We start from the raw sequence: 16,242 nt of genomic DNA on the forward strand, positions 1-16,242 counted from the left end.
CCCACCGCTGCCTGTAAGGAGTTTGTATGCTCTCCCCATCACTGCATGGGTTTCCTCCAGTTGCTCCAATTTCCTCCCACAGTCCAAAGACATGCCAATTGATTGGTTAATTGGGCATTGTAAATTGTCCTGTGATTAGGCCAGAATTAAACTGGAGATTGCTGGGCAGCACGGTTCGAAGGGCCGGAAGGGCCTATTCTGTGCTGTTTCTCAATAACTAAATGAATTAATTAAATCTTTCCCCTCTCACATTAAACCTATGCCCTTTAGTGTAGAACTCCCCTACCTTGGGGAGAAAAAAAACTATCCATCTTGGCTGTGCCTTCATAATTTTGTAATCTCCTTAAGGTCACCTTTCAGCCTCCTTCCCTTCAGGGCAAAGAGCCCCATCTTATCCTGTCTCGCCTCATGACTCAGGCTTTCCTGTAACTCCTGATAATTCCAGTCCTCCTGTCCAGGCAACACCCTTGTTTTTTTTTGGTTTCTGGTTTAATCACTACTTTCCTACAGTATGGCAACCAAAACTGTGCATGGTCTCACCAATTCAGCTAAAACATGATCTCCCATCTCTGGTACTGGGTGTCCCTGTCCGTGGCAATTGGGCCACGTGACAAACAGGAGAAAATCTGCAGATGCTGGAAATCCAAAGCAACAAACTCAAAATGCTGCAGGAACTCAGCAGGCCAGGCAGCATCTGTAGAGAAAAGTACAGTCAATGTTTCGGGCCGAGAGCCTTCGGTAGGACTCATGCCATAAGTTGGTCATATGCCTTCTGCATCAATTTGTCTACCTATGTCACTACCTTCAGGGACCCAAACATTATGAACCCAAATCTCTCTGTTCTACTACACTCCTCAGGCCTCTGTCATCTACTTAGCAAGTCCTGCTCTGGTTTTTCTCCTCAAAGTGCATCGCTTTACATTTGCCTGAGTTAATTTCCATCCACCATTGCTTTTCTCACTTTCCCAGTTGACCTAGGTTCTGTTGTAATATTAGACAACCTTCTTCATTGCCCAGCCTACCTCCAATTTGGGTATCATCTGCAAACTCGACAGTCCAGTCACCCACGTCTCATACAAATTGCTAATATATATGATGAACAACAGAGGGGCCGGCACTGATCACTGATTAGTCACAGGCCTCCAATATGATAAATAATCCTCCACTACCACCCTCTCACCAAGCCAATTTTGTATCCAAGTGGCAAGCTCAGCCTAGATCTCACCTGATTTCACCTTCTGGACCAGCCTCCCATGCAACACCTTGTCAAAAGCCTTAAGTCCATGTAGGCACGTCTACTGCCCTGCCCTCTTCAAAAAAACTCATGAGATATGATTCCCCACACAGGAGGGCTAAGGCTTAGGTGCAGGGCGATGGGACTAGGCGCAATAACCGTTTGGCACAGAGTAGATGGGCCAAAGAGCCTATTGCTGTGCTGTAATGCTCTATGACAAAACAATATTGAATATCCTTAATCTGTCCTCGCCATTCCAAATATAGATAGTCCAGTCTCTCAGAATCCTCTGCACTGACTTAGCCATCTCTCTAATTATCTCACTGGCCTGTGTTCCCTGGTTTGTTCTTCTTAAGTAATGGCACAACATTAGCCACCTTCCAACCACCTCAACAGGGCGCATGAAGATATAGGCCTCTAGCAATTCCTCCTTTTACTTCCCACAATGTCCTCGGATACTCTTGGCCGGAATCCAGGAATTTATAAAGGTTTGTGTGCCGCAAAACTGCCATGTTGATGCATCTTTCACCATGTCAACGTGCATCATAGTTCACATTCCTGAATTCCCTAGCTCCACAGTAAATACAGAGAAGTCATATTCATCACCGTGAATACTCATTCCAATGCAAGTGTTTGGGAACATGGCTGCAAGCTCCTAGTACACTAAAGGTGAAAATACTGATGATATGTCTTCAACCTGGGACTTTAATTGTGTTTCCCTTCCCACACATGCTGCCTGACTTGCAGAGAACTTCCAGCATTTTCTGATTTTATTGCCAGCATGTGTTTTTATCCTCTGCATGCTATCCTTACTTGGAAATGCATCGCAGTTTGTTCATTACCACGGGATCGAAGTCCTGGTACTCTGCGAGCTTTTTGATATGCACCTGACTGTGCCAGCTTCCAGGGTTTAGGTTCTCCAACTCTCCAGAATATGGATAGCTGGTGCGGCCCCTTTAAAGATTCAGGCCCACCCTACTAATTGGCGGCCATCTTTAGGCGCCAGGATTTTAATATTTAAAGAGCACCTGAACTGAGGTTGTCAGCTCCACTTTGGATTCTCAAGTAGCATCTAGGTAAGACCCCTGTCCTCATCTCAGTCTCATATCGTGTCTCAATTCCAGTTTCAGATACTCCAGCTCCAGGGTCCTAACCGTCCTCGCCTACGCTTCTTGTCACACTACCAGCATAGTACAGTCCTTCACCCAAAGGACAATGACAATTCATGAAGACAGCTCACCATTACCTGCTCCTGTGCAACCAGAATTATGATTGGCATTTATAGAGAATTTTTTGCAATGGCTAGATAACTCCCATCAGGATGCATCCTAGTCATACGCACTGGTCAACCTCCCTGCCAATTGTGGAATTAACTGGAGTAGGCCCAACACAATGGTCTGTAGAAACACTGGCTCCAAAGTGATCCAAAGCCTTGACAATCATTAATGATCATAATGTACCATGTCATATGATGTAAATGACCATGGTCTTTCCATGACCATGATTGTTCTTGCCAAATTTTTCTATTGTAGTGGTTTGCCATTGCCTTCTTCTGGGCAGTGTCTTTACAAGGTGAGTGACCCCAGCCATTAACAAGATTATCCACCTGGTGTCAGTGGTCGCATAACCAGGACTTGTGATGCTCATACGAACATTCACTACCTGCTCCAATGGCTTTATGTGACCCTAATCGGGGGGACGAAGCAGGTGCTACACCTTGCCCATGGATGACCTGCAAGCTAGTGCAGGAAAGGAGCACCTCACACCTCCTTCGGTAGAGAAGTACCTCCACCCTGCCACCCAACATCATTGATGCCAAAGTGAATTGAGAAGCAACAAAGCCACGTCTGAGCATGAACTGCCTGCTAATGCTGTCAAAGAGCTTGAATATTTTAACATTCAAAATATCAGCTATTAAAATTTTAAATGGTTAAAAGCAAAACAGAGGAATTTAAGTAAATGAAATAATTAAATATATTTAATAAATGAATTAAAATAATTTAATCTTCCATCCATCCTTCTCCATCACAGATTTAAGTACTGGGGAATTTGAGAAAGTTAGTGCATCATTGCCAAGTCCATGAGGCGTTCAACATCAGAGAATAATCTGAAAATCCCATTACTTCTGTAGAAGTTAAGGATTTTTATGCATATATGCCCAAGAGCTATGCAACTGTGCACAGTTACAGAAGCCTAACAAACCTATGCAGAACTGTTCACTTTTAAGCAGAAATTTCAGGACGCTGATAGGTAAGAAATGTGAGAAAATGGAAGAATGGTCAAAAGGTCAGGACCTTTTTTATGTGGGTTAGGGTGTCTACTTTAACCTATCCCACATATGAAATATAATGTAGGACACATACATTTTGAAAATGTTGGGTGATCATTTGGGCAAAGTAGGACTTCAAGTATTTGTTTCACTGATTTATACTGTATCTGGTTTGTCACAGAAAAAAGTAAATTATCTGTAGGTAATTAACGCTCACTACTAACCTCAAACCTTCCCCTGTCCTTGCTTTTGAGTGTTTTAGGGGCTGGCAATAGCCAACGATTTCTGAGAGTCGCCAAGACTGTGGTTTGAGGCCTAGTGCTCAGGGTCCCGTCATCGGCGCGTCTGGAGTTCGAGGCCTGGGTTTGAGGTTCTCATTCAGCATCATCGGCAAGTCCTGGGGTTGTAATTGATGACTGAAACTCAAAGGTCAATCGATAGCCTGGAAATCGAGACCCGGTGACTGAAGCCCTGATTCTGTGAATGCACCAGGGAAATCAGAGGCCCAGTGTCTGTGAGCTCTCGAGAGGCTGGAAGCCTGGAGACTGTCCTGAAGGGTGGGTGTGAGTGAGATACATATATATAGCAAGTCCTCAACACTTAATTTTCAATGTAGAAGGAACAGTTGGACAGACTACCCTGATTTTGTTTGTGACAGCAAGTGCAAGAGCTAGCTGGCATTTCATGAACTTCAAGGATGAAAGCTCTGGAATTAAAGCAATGATGATCTGCTGGCTGCAGTTCCCTCTCATTCTCGTCCTGCCACATCGAGATATAAGGTCATTTTTACACTTGTCTTTGGGATTGGTTTTAATGCCTATTTTCTAGCTCTTAGTAACTTCAATAAAAATGCATCCGTGATGATCTACAGACACTCAGTGGCCACTTTATTAGGTATGCCCATACACCTGCTCATTAATGTCTAATCAGCCAATCATGTGGCTGCAACTCAATGCATAAAAGCATACAGACATGGTCAAGAGGTTCCATTGTTGTTCCGACCAAACATCGGAACAGGGAAAGAAACGTGATCTAAGTGACTTTGACCTTGGAATGATTGTTGGTACCAGACTGGGTTGTTCATCTGAGAAACTGCTGATCTCCTGGGATTTTCACACACAACAGTCTCTGGAGTTTACAGAGAATGGTACACAAATAAAAAACAAAAGACGTCCTGTGAGTGATGATAAACCTGATTTCAATCCGGGTCTCTATTGTGGATCGAGGAAAGAGAATCATGGTTGGGAAAAGAGGAAAGGAAAGGGGAGGGAGCAGGAAACACCAGAGAGACATTCCATAATAATCAATAAACCAATTGTTCAGAATCAAATGAGCTTGCCCTGATGCCTCAGAGCTGGGTGCATCTGTACCTGCGCCTCCTCTCACCTCTGGCACTCCCTCCCTGCCACAAGTCCCACATCCCTCCTGCAGACCTCCACCCTCTCCATTTCCCTTGCTCCCACCAGATTTACAAACTCTTTCTCCACTCCACGTTGAGAAGTACAGTACTGTGCAAAAGTCTCCGGCACCCTAGCTACATATTTGTGCCTCAGACACTTGCACATGACCATACATGGCAGAGTGGCGTGTACAAGTTGAACTCCAAAATCAGTGGAACAAAAATCTGATGCAGATTTCGACCCTCACAGGGTTGCAATCTGAAATAAACTCCTGAGCCATTATGTTCTATTAATACTATGTCCATTCTGAATAATGTTTCAGACTGCAACAACATTGTAAAAAGTTTACTTCCCATGAAGAGAGATTTTTAAGGTGTAGAGATGTACAAAGTTTTAGTTTGGTTTGACGGAGTTGGAGTGGTATGGAGAATTAAATCCAACTCTGTCCTAACCATCTGTGGTTACCAGCATTGTAACCAGAGTGGTGCGTGCCTGAAATGCACTGTGGGTGGCGATGGTGGAAGTGGATACAATAGGGTCCTTTAAGAGCCTCTGAGGTACATGGAGCTTGAAAAAATAGAGGGCTATGCGCTAAGGAAATTCTAGGCAGTTTCTAGAGTAGGTTTCAAGGTCGGCACAACATTGTGGGCCGAAGGGCCTGTAATATGCTGTAGATTTCTATGTAACAGTGATGCTGAATGCATGTTTGAAGAACAGCACCTCATCTTCTGCCCTCGCACTCTGCAGCCTTCTGGATTCAGCACTGTGTTCTACAGCTTCAGTTACACCCTCCTGATGTGGTTTGTTATTTTATTTCAAATCACTTGACCTCGTTGCTTAATCGTTAAGTTCGCTGCTCTTGCTGATTACTCAGGTGTCCCTCAGGTTTGGCCAGCACGTGTTTGGCTAGGGGAAGGCAGCCTCTGGCCCAGCCAAACTGAGAAATCTTGTTTGTGTGGATGCTGCGTGATGGGTTGCCTGGTTACAAATCCAAACTGCAAAGTATCAGACAGTACACCGTATGCAATTAAATGATTAAACTTCATAAATCGTAATCTGACTATAGGGTTAGTAAAGAAAAAGGGCCCATTTTAATGAAACAATCTGATGTGCATGTTGGAGCTCACTGCCCTGTCCATTCATTCCCCATCGACCTCCTCCGAGCATCACTGACCTCAGACCCCCGCTCCCAGTCCACTCCGTCCAGTGGTCTACCAACTCTCTGCACTCGCATCTTCTCTCTTCATCTCTCGCCGGAAAAAGACCGCGAAATCCCCGCTCCCAGACCCACAAGAAAGAACAATCTGCCTCTCATTGGATAGCGCACATTCCAAAGCCCCGCTATCTCTAGTCATAACCCAAACATTGCTGCTACAGAGAAACCATTACCTCAGCAGTGAAACATTAAAGAGAGGCCATTACATTAGCAGTGGAACCTTTCAAGGCGTTACACTCATCATCGCCTTGTTAAGCAATTAGCTTTCACCGTCAGGTCAGCCATTTTATATCGTTTGTATGTTTCATTCAGTCACTAGTAGTTGGAAGCTTTGTTAGAAGTCGAATTGAATTTCAGTCAATATTTGAATCCACGTTTCATAAGAATGCCAAGAGGTACTGCCTTTTTACATCATCTCCTTGCGTACCGGAACGTGTTGGTGAACAAGAAAACAGCAGCTACACCAGAACCGGAGTTTATCTATCTGTCTAGCTTAAGAAAACGAGGACACTCACAAGAGAAGGCGGGATAGCTTCACTTAACTTGGTTTCTCAGCCAATACCAATCATCCATTTCTGGAAGTGGAGGGCCGATTCAGCCTGACCTACAAGGCTTGACTTCCTGCATTTTGCGGCTCCTACACCTTTTCCTGCCTATGCTTTCACTCTCTCATGGGTCAGATAACCTTCTTAACTGTCTAAGCCTATGAGCACTCCAGTTTTGTCCTATCATAGACATTCCGTCCCACCCACTCGGCAACTGAATGAGCTTTCCTGCTCTCCTTCTGACAAAGGGTTTTGAGTTTAAGTGCTAAGTCTGTTTCCCCTCGCACAGCGGCAACCTGACCTGCTGAGTATTTCCGGCATTTTCCATGCCTCATTCTTCCCTTAGCTTCCACGCGTCAGATTTTACATCACGTTCCATAACTGCAAATCACAAGTGAACCTCTTTTATGCTAAAAAGAGGGATTTCTCTTTGATTCTTTCAATTACAGTATTGACAATTTATTAGTAATAAAGAAATGCACTTGGATGTTGCAGGATGAAGAGGAGCTTCAAGCAGGTACTGCCACCTACAGGCCAATTTCTGGCAAAAACAGAATACGAGAATATTCGACTCCACTGGATATCAGTGGATTAACAGCCAGAGGACTTTGAGGATAATCCACCTTTATTTTATTCATGTGCACATTGTAAGCTTTTAAAACTGACAAGTACTGGAATACTGCCTTGTTTCTCACTAGATTTCCACACACGGTAGTAATGTCTTGTGCAGAACCTGATACCAAGCCTCAGGAATGGCGGCAATAATAAAAGACAAAGATGCTACTAAAACCCATTGTGAAGAAATGCCGTTAGGTAACCAACAAATGAGCAAGTGAAGCATGTTTAAGAGTGGAGTTAAGGATGAAGGAGGGACCTTCAAAGACAACTGTACTGTTGCAATTAATTTTGAAGTGAGCTTGTTGTGATTCCCATTGCAACCAAAATGAACGTGCCTCACTTTCATCAAACTAAAGCTCCTAAATGCGTCTTGTTTTTTTGCAACTAGTGAGCGATAACAACCACAAAAAGATTATAACAGTTGGCATCACTCTATTTAAGCGTGACAAAGAGGGTAAAAATTGTTCACTGCTGGCAACTACTTACTTTCAAGTCAGGCAGATCAATCTTTGATGAGATTTTCTCAACTTAAATGGAGGTCCACTCCAGATGGATTAGTTAACTTGTCCCTAGTGAACCAAAGGCTAATTACTTTATCCTGGAATGTTTAATGGATTCCAATCTCTGGTAATCTAACGGCAATATATTTGTAATATATTAAAATTCTTACGTCTGCACTCATTTCCTGTCTTTATTATATTACAGGTCTGACTTCACGGCAGCACTCTCGAATCAAATTTTCCACTACAAATTCCTTCATCTGTGTTTTCAAGAGGAACCGTAACTCTTGGAGGCTTATTTTCTCTCACCAATGTAACAGTCCTGTTTGCGTTTCTTAACTTATTTAGCAGAAGAGTGCAGAGACTCCTCTTCAAATACCTCTGCCGCGCAGACTATTTTGCATTCAATACTATATAAAGGAACAACAAATTACTCCTATGTAGCATTTTTTTAACATTCTCAATTGCTTCACAGCTGATTTAATACTTCTGACATACTGTCACCTTAGAAATATGGCAGCTGAGTGTGGTCAGAGCTGAGATATAAAAATAACCATATTGCCAAATGTATATCTCAGGTTGGAGATTGGAGGTTCGAGATTAGCAGTGCTGGTGGGGGCAGAAGTATTGACTATACACTGGGCGGAAAATGCCATTATTTTAAGAACACTTCCGAGCAATCTTTCCCATTCATCTGGGGAGGGGTAGGGCTCAGAAACGAAGACACATCAGAAAGCTGATAGTACATAACAGTTTCTGGCTGATAGTACATAACAGTTTCTGTACTCCACTGTTGTCAAACAGCATGTTATAATTATGCTCCAAAGAAGTTGCTCGGTATATTTAATGACAAAAACTATATGCATTGTAATAAATACTAATAAGAAAGGGATATTATGGAAATCATTCTACTGACAATGTAAATTATTAATTTTTAAATATATGAATATATTAATTATGGTATAAATTACTTTTAAAAATATACATAAACAGTCTTGGTGGTTATATTTGGATAAGTAAATGGTCATTATTTTTTTAAGAAAGGATTATTAAAAAGCTTCTTAAAACATTCTGTTGCAAAGAAAAGAAGCAGGTTTTTTTTTAAGAGAGAGGTGAACTTCAAAGATCTGCTCGGGAGCACAATTAGTGAAAAAGCGCCATGGTGACCAATTTATTCTGCAGGTGTGGCCAATTCCATTGGCAGGACCTGCTTCCGGCATGATCGGTTTTAAATTAGCTGAAGGTGTCTTTGAAACTCTAGTTGTCCTGAAGATAATACATGTTCAAATTTCTGTGATCATCTGTGCCGGTTTATTTGCCAATAAAATTCCAACTCCTGACAGATTTGTGGGGCAGATGCCAAAAATGTCATTGAGTTTTCATTCACCATAACAATGTGGAAGATGACAAAACCTAGAATGTCTATTTTCTGTCCCAAATTGTTTTCCAGTTTGCCTTACATCGATACTTTGTGTTCTCCCCTCGCTGTCAACACTTCTGCTTGACACGGCATGCTCCAAACCACTTCCAGACCTTACTGCTCTTGCTCATCTTGACAAAGCAACTGCCCTCTTACCCAGGATCCTCTCCTGCAAACACCCCCAACCCACAGAAACCTAATAAACAAAATAGTCCGACCAGATCTTTGATACAGCACTTAATTTCATAACCAGAATATCCAACCCAGAAAATTTTTTAAAATATATTTACACTTGGGTCAAGAGTGTACATTGTACATTCCTGTGAATTCACAGTCAGCAAATAACTTTATTAACGAGCACCGCCTCAAATCTGAAAAGGTGGTGTATTCCTTGGATTTTACAGCAGGAAATAAATTCACCTCTGCGCCCCACTTGATCCTGAAGTGCCCTGCAATTCAGTTTAAGCTTTCAACCATTATCACCGTTTCAGAATGTGTAACTTTCTGCTGCTGTTCATCAAACGTTTCTGCAGTATTTTAGTGGTAGAAATAGACGCATTTCCAGGCTTCAACATACATCTCACCAAGCAAGGCTGTAATCAGTGAGGGAATATATTGTATCAGTCAAATTGCCACTTGTTGAGAAGGGCTTATTGTGATCATTAATTTTTCATTTGCCACAGGAAATAAGCTGTAAAAGGACCAAAATAAATCGCATTACTTATGCTGGGAGAAAATTAGACAGAAAATTGGTTGAGTCTGAAAAGTGGAACATACGGAATAAGAGAATGCAAGAACATGGAAAAAGATGCAATAAAATGCTGGAATTGTTTGAAAGTTGATGCACTTCCCTGCTAATCAACTGACCACTCGGGCAACTGCTTACCTGAAATTAAAAGGCAATTGTTTCAGTACTGCAGGTCAGAGATTCCACCAGCCAGCACCGGCAGTGGATAATTATCTGTGTTGGAATAGGATTGGAAAGATACGCAAGTAAATAATTTATATTACCACAACACATCTGTGAAATGCAACAATTCCTAAGCTATTGAAAAACAAGCCAAATCTCAAGGAATACTTTCCGCAAACAACATTGCAACATTAAAGTGAGAGCTGGGGTTTTAAATGTTTTGTTTTAATTACCCTTAAGGTATAAGGGGAAGATATGCAGAACAAAATCCCTAGAGATGAAATGGACTGGATAAACCTCATAGTCGACCTTTAGAGCAAGGAGTTTCATTAGATAAAATGTCTGATTATCAGTAGGATATTAGAATTTTCTTATTTCCCATATTGTTTTCCAATTCCATAGAAGTATATTTGCCAATTGTCAGCCAGTGGTGTAGTGGCATCCACACTGGACTTTGAGGTGAGTGGTCCCCGGTTCGAATCTGGCCAGCTCCTTGCACGCTTAACATCTGTGCTGGGTCGAGTGTCGAACAAGCAACACAGTCTCATAAAAAAAAGACAAGGAAAATGCTAAGGAACAGCAAGGTTGTTGCCTGACGCGCCACAAGTCGTGGAAAGGAACAACAATATTTTCCGATGACAACTGTCACTAACTGACAACAGCCAGATTGCACAAGCAGGTAGAGGGCCTCAATAACTTTAATTTTTTTTAAATACGTGGAAAAGAAGAAATGGGGTGCACTTCTGAGTGTGAAGCAAACAATTCCCAGACACATTTTATTGAAATTTATCTTCTATTTATCTCCCTTTCTAGGCAGTTTGATGGAGACTCTCTGTGTTCCTGTATAAGGGTCTTCTCCAGGACTGCCATTAATCACACTACATTTGCCTTGAAAAATTGAATTGTGAATGGAGCAATCTATAAATTCTTGAGATGGAATGTCTATACAGCACAGATGCAGTAACTACACCACAGCAGTGCTTAAGGTTTGGCTGCGTTTTAAATGCATTTGACATTTGACTGCTCTACAATGTGTCCCCTTGCTCAGTACCACCCCATCCTGCTCCGCACGCACGCACGCACACACGCACACACACACACACACACACACACGCGTAATTCTTTAGTCCCATTAAATGTAATTTGAAAAGGGGGGTACGCTCATTCCCCAAAAAGTACAGCGCTGTTGTAAAGAAAAAATTAAAGCAACATTTGTTTCAAAGAAGGACAAGGCATATCTCTGATATCCTGGCTAATTCCTTGAGAACACCAAGAACAGCTTAGATGGTAATTGGCTACATTGCTGTTTGTGGCAACTTGGCACAAATTAACTTATTTTCTCCATATTAACATTTCTAAGTGATTAGGAAACATCCCGAGATCAGGATTATTGTTAAATGAATAGAGAGGTTCTTCAATCCTTCAGAAGATGAGCATTCCAAGTTTTGGCAAGCAACAAAGCAGCTTTGAATAACACACACAAAATCCTGGAGGAACTCAGCAAGTCAGGCAGCATCTAAGGAAATGAATGAACAGCCGACTTTTTGGGCCGAGACCCTTCTTCAGGACTGGAAAGGGAGGGGGAAGACGGCAGAACAAAAACGTGGGAGGGAGGAGAAAGGGGATAACTAGAAGGTAAGAGGTGAAGGCATGGGGGGGGGGAAGTTAAAGAGCTGGAAAAGAAAGATTCTGATAGGAGAGTGAACTGTAGGAGAAAGGAAAGGAGGATGGGACCCAGGAGAAAGCAATAGACAGGTGAGAAGTAGTAAAAGATCAGAATGGGGAATAAAGGAAGGTGGGGTGGGGTGGAATTTGCTTACCGGAAAGAGAAATCAGTATTTATGCCATCAGGTTGGAGGTTACCCAGATGGAATACAAGGTGTGTTGCTCCTCCACCCTGAGCGTGGCCTCATCTTGGCACAAGAGGACCAACATGCATCAACGTGTCCGAACAGGAATGGGAATTAAAATATTTGGCCACTAGGAAGTTCCACTTTTGGCGGGTGGAGTGGAGCTGCTCGACGAAGTGGTCCCCCAATTTACAACTGGTTGAATAACTCTCATTAGAAATGAATGATTATGTTAATTAACTATCGACTGCTGGTAAAAGGACAATGGGAGGGAGGAATTCTGTGGCAAAGGGTGAGCTGATGATGCTCAATACCAACCTACTACGAATTCTATTCTTCTCTGGGACACATGTTGTCATGAAAATTTTCCAGGTGAATTCGATGGCATCCAAAGGTGCAGAGCAAGGCCTTGTTGTCTTCATAAATGTCATCATGAGGTGGGATAACGTAACCAATACCGTCTAAAGACCAATAAAAAAAATCTTTGACACCTACCTAAATCATGCCTCTCAACCTAGCCAGCTGTCAAACCTGTCAAAGTTCTATGAACATTTCTGACACTCTGAAACATCCAGAAAACATTCCTGAGGTGTTAATAACTATCAAACCATTTTAAAATAAATTCAAAATTGTCTGAAAATTTTAAAATGCTTAAAATACACTGAAATTTCAAACCATAAAGTATCTGCGATTTCTGATACTAACTCTCTCACTTGCCCTTCCCCATTGAAATGGACATGCAGTAAAATGAGAGAAAGAAATTAGCAGAGGAAGGGAAGAGATCGTACTTCTGCAAGTCTAAACTAGTGTAGATTTGACAAGCCGATTCTACAAGCTGGACTCTCGGAGAAGCCTGTTTCTGAAGTACAGTCAAACCCCGGCAAATAGTAGCCAGGAACTACTTGCCTTCAAGCATTCATGTGTGGAAATTCCAAACTGATTGCTACTTATGTGCAAACCTGACAGAATTTCCCCACAAAATTGTGCTTTATTTATATTGTGTCATGGTGTATTTAATTATAAAGAAGACCTTCATAATTGGGCAACACACACAAAAAACAATACTGGAGGAACTCAGTCAGTAGGCCAGGCCGCATCTGTGGAAAGAAGTACTGTTGGCGTTTTGGGCTGAAACCCTTCACAACTTGGCTGCAGTTTGTAGTTCATTGGAGGTCTGAAACTTTGAAGAGTGTTTAGCTTCCCTTAGAAATGTACCTCTACCTTACCTAAGAAAGGAATAACTTACAAAGTGATCAAGAATTGGCTATAATCCACTGCTTTTATGATGTGATTAATCAAACTTCCCTTGGGCTACAACACCTGTGTGTGCAGACCTCCGTTAGTCTCGATAGACCATGGATTTGCACCTTGGAAAGTTTCCAGAGCGCAAGTCTGGGCAAGGTTTTTTTTTGCTTTTTCAATCTTTTTATTGTTACCAAAATAATGGATATACGTAGTGTTGGTACGTAATTGTTAAAATTACATTGCTAGCAGAAAACATATATAATTACATATTCAGTTAGTGCAAAGGAAATAAACCTCCGATGTTCAAAATACAAATGTAAAGTTAACAAAAAAGAAAAAACTGAGTTATCCAAAAGGACAAAAAAATAGAGAAAAAAACAAGAAAAAAAATTATTACCCCCCAAAAAAACTAACCTAACTAATAGTAAACTAAGATAAAAAGAAAAAAAAACAGAAATAAAAGAAACATGGGCTGTTTATAACATTGAAAAATGAACAGGATCATTAGTGTCGCCAGCTCTGAATCTCCCTATAAGTTAGCTTGCTATTACTCTCATATAAGTCCAATGTGTAACAGATGCCATTCTGATGCCGCTTCTTTAGCTCATATGTTTTGGTCATGTTCTACCTTGATTGAATATATTGGGAAGAAATCTTTGATATCTTTTCAACAGTTTTGAATATTGATTTACAACCTCATCCTATTATGACAATTTTTGGTCTACCAGTGATAAAACCACACCACTTAACCTCCACAGCATGTCAAATGATTGCATTTCTTACTTTAATGGCTAAAAGATCAATTTTGTTGAATTGGAAGGAGACCAATCCTCCCGCCATATTTCATTGGTTTTCTCAAACTATGTTATGTTTAAACTTAGAAAAAATTAGAAGTGTTATATATGACCCTTCTATTAAATTTGATCAGACTTGGAGACCCTTTATTCAACACTTTCATATGAGTTGACCCCTTTCCAAACCTATTTTTGTGTTAATATACGTAGGGAGGTTTTTTTTTGTGGAAGACCGGCAGTTGCCCAAGCTGCAAGTCTCCCATCTCCACGCCACCAATGTTGTCCAAGGGAAGGGCATTAGGACCCATACAGCTTGGCACCGGTGTTGTTGCAGAGCAATGTGTGGTTAAGTGCCTTGCTCAAGAACACACACAGCCTCAGCCAAGGCTCGAACTAGCGACCTTCAGATCACTAGATGAATGCCTTAACCACTTGGCCATGCGCCAACAACACCTGTATTAGCGATGTTAATATACAGCACTGTGCAAAAGTCTTAGGCACACATCTATTGCTTGGGTGCCTAAGACCTTTGCACCGTATTTGTCAACGTGGAGCAGAGAGCAAGTTTGTAAATCTGGTGGGAGCAAAGGATGTTGGGAATGGCGAGGGTGGAACACTGCAGGAAGGAGTGGGACAGGTAGCAGGGGTGGCAGGAGGTGGCACAGGACGCAGAACGCCCAACCCTGAGACAGCAAGCCAGGTCACTTGATTCCAAGCAATTGGTTTATTGATCATTACAGAACATCTCTCTGGTGTTTCCTGCTCCCTACCCTCTTCCTTCCCCCTTTCCTAACCACGATTCCACTCTCCCTGCCCCCTTCCCACTCTCAGTCCACAATAGAGACTTATATCAGAATCAGGTTTATCATCACTCATATAGATCGCAATGTTTTGATACATAAAATGACTACAGTACTGTGCAAAAGTCCTGGGCACCCTAGTAATATATACTGTATGTGCCTAAGACTTTAGCACAGTACTATACAAGAATCTGAGCCTTCAAAAGAGCAGTAAATTATGTTCATCCACTGACTAAAACCTTACAGCCAAAAGCACAGGAAATTCATCTAGAAAGCACACAATGTTAAGAAAGGTCATGCTAGGATCTAAAATAATGTTAGCGACTTGGTTCTAAATCACTCCCTGCTGAATTTTCTTTCACAAACCAACACTGACTTTTGCATTGCACAAAGTAGTTTATTTTAAAGGTTATAGACGCTCAAATTCTGAGTCAATAGCCTATCAAGTAAATAATTTCTTACCAGCATATTCTGTCCTGGGTACCACATGAAGGAGCTGTTCTCTGAGGCTGACACGGTATTTAGTATTCAGATTGCAAAGTACATCATCCATAAGGAGTGCTATAATAAGAAAATTATTCATAAAATCAACTGAAAGGTCAAGAAAGGTTAAAGAATTGTTTAGTAAGGTTAGGGAATTGTGATAGGAACCAGTTCCTTTCTAATTAGTGTAAAAACTGGTAATTTATTCACGCCACACTGAATGGGTTTCTGCATGTCTCGAGGTCAGCTCTCAAATTAAGGTGCAGTTCAGTGGGTAAGAAGCCTACATAAGATTTCAGGGCTGTATTTCAGGGTTGCAATGACAGTAAAACCATAGTCACCAAAAAAAATCATGAAACTGACAGCCAACCTGGGATTTCCACACACGTGTAGTTCCGTGGGGAAAACTAACCAATCCCGTGAAAAATTCAAGGATCCTCAATTTGCTACTCTCTCAAGCGGATCCAGGAGAAATCTATGCAAAGTAGCTCAAAGTTCAAAGAAAATTTTCATTATCAAAGTACACATGCGACCACGTACAACCATGAGATTCAGTTTTCTGCAGGCATACTCGGCAAATCTACAAAATAGTAACTACAAAAGGATCGATGAAAGGTCAGCTGGACTGCAGAAGACGACAAACTGCGCAAATGCAAATATAAATAACAGTAAATAATGAGAACATGAAATAATGAGATCAAGAGTCTTTAAAGTGAGATCATTGGTTGTGGGAGCATCTCACCAGATGGACAAGTGAATGTAGTCATCCTCTTTTGTTCAAAAGCCTGATGGTTGTGGGGTAGGAACTGTTCTTGAACTCTTTTGAAGCTCTTGTACCTTCCACCTATTGGCAGCAGTGAGAAAAGAGCATGACCCGGGTGGTGGGGTTCTCTGATGATAGATGCTGCTTTCCTACAACAGCGTTTCATATAGGTATGCCCAATGGCCAGGAGGGCTC

At 41.7% G+C, this 16,242-nt stretch overlaps 1 long non-coding RNA gene across 1 annotated transcript in view; it reads right to left on the minus strand.

The window, feature by feature from the left end:
* The window catches only part of LOC132383452 (uncharacterized), a 151,356-nt gene that overhangs the window by 14,343 nt on the left and 120,771 nt on the right, over positions 1 to 16,242 (minus strand). The window contains exon 8 of the long non-coding RNA XR_009508689.1: positions 15,264 to 15,362. This is a non-coding gene — a long non-coding RNA (uncharacterized LOC132383452). The remainder of the gene's footprint in view (positions 1 to 15,263; positions 15,363 to 16,242) is intronic.

The sequence above is a fragment of the Hypanus sabinus genome, chromosome 30 (genome assembly GCF_030144855.1).
Source record: "Hypanus sabinus isolate sHypSab1 chromosome 30, sHypSab1.hap1, whole genome shotgun sequence".
In the NCBI taxonomy this organism is placed as follows: domain Eukaryota; kingdom Metazoa; phylum Chordata; class Chondrichthyes; order Myliobatiformes; family Dasyatidae; genus Hypanus; species Hypanus sabinus.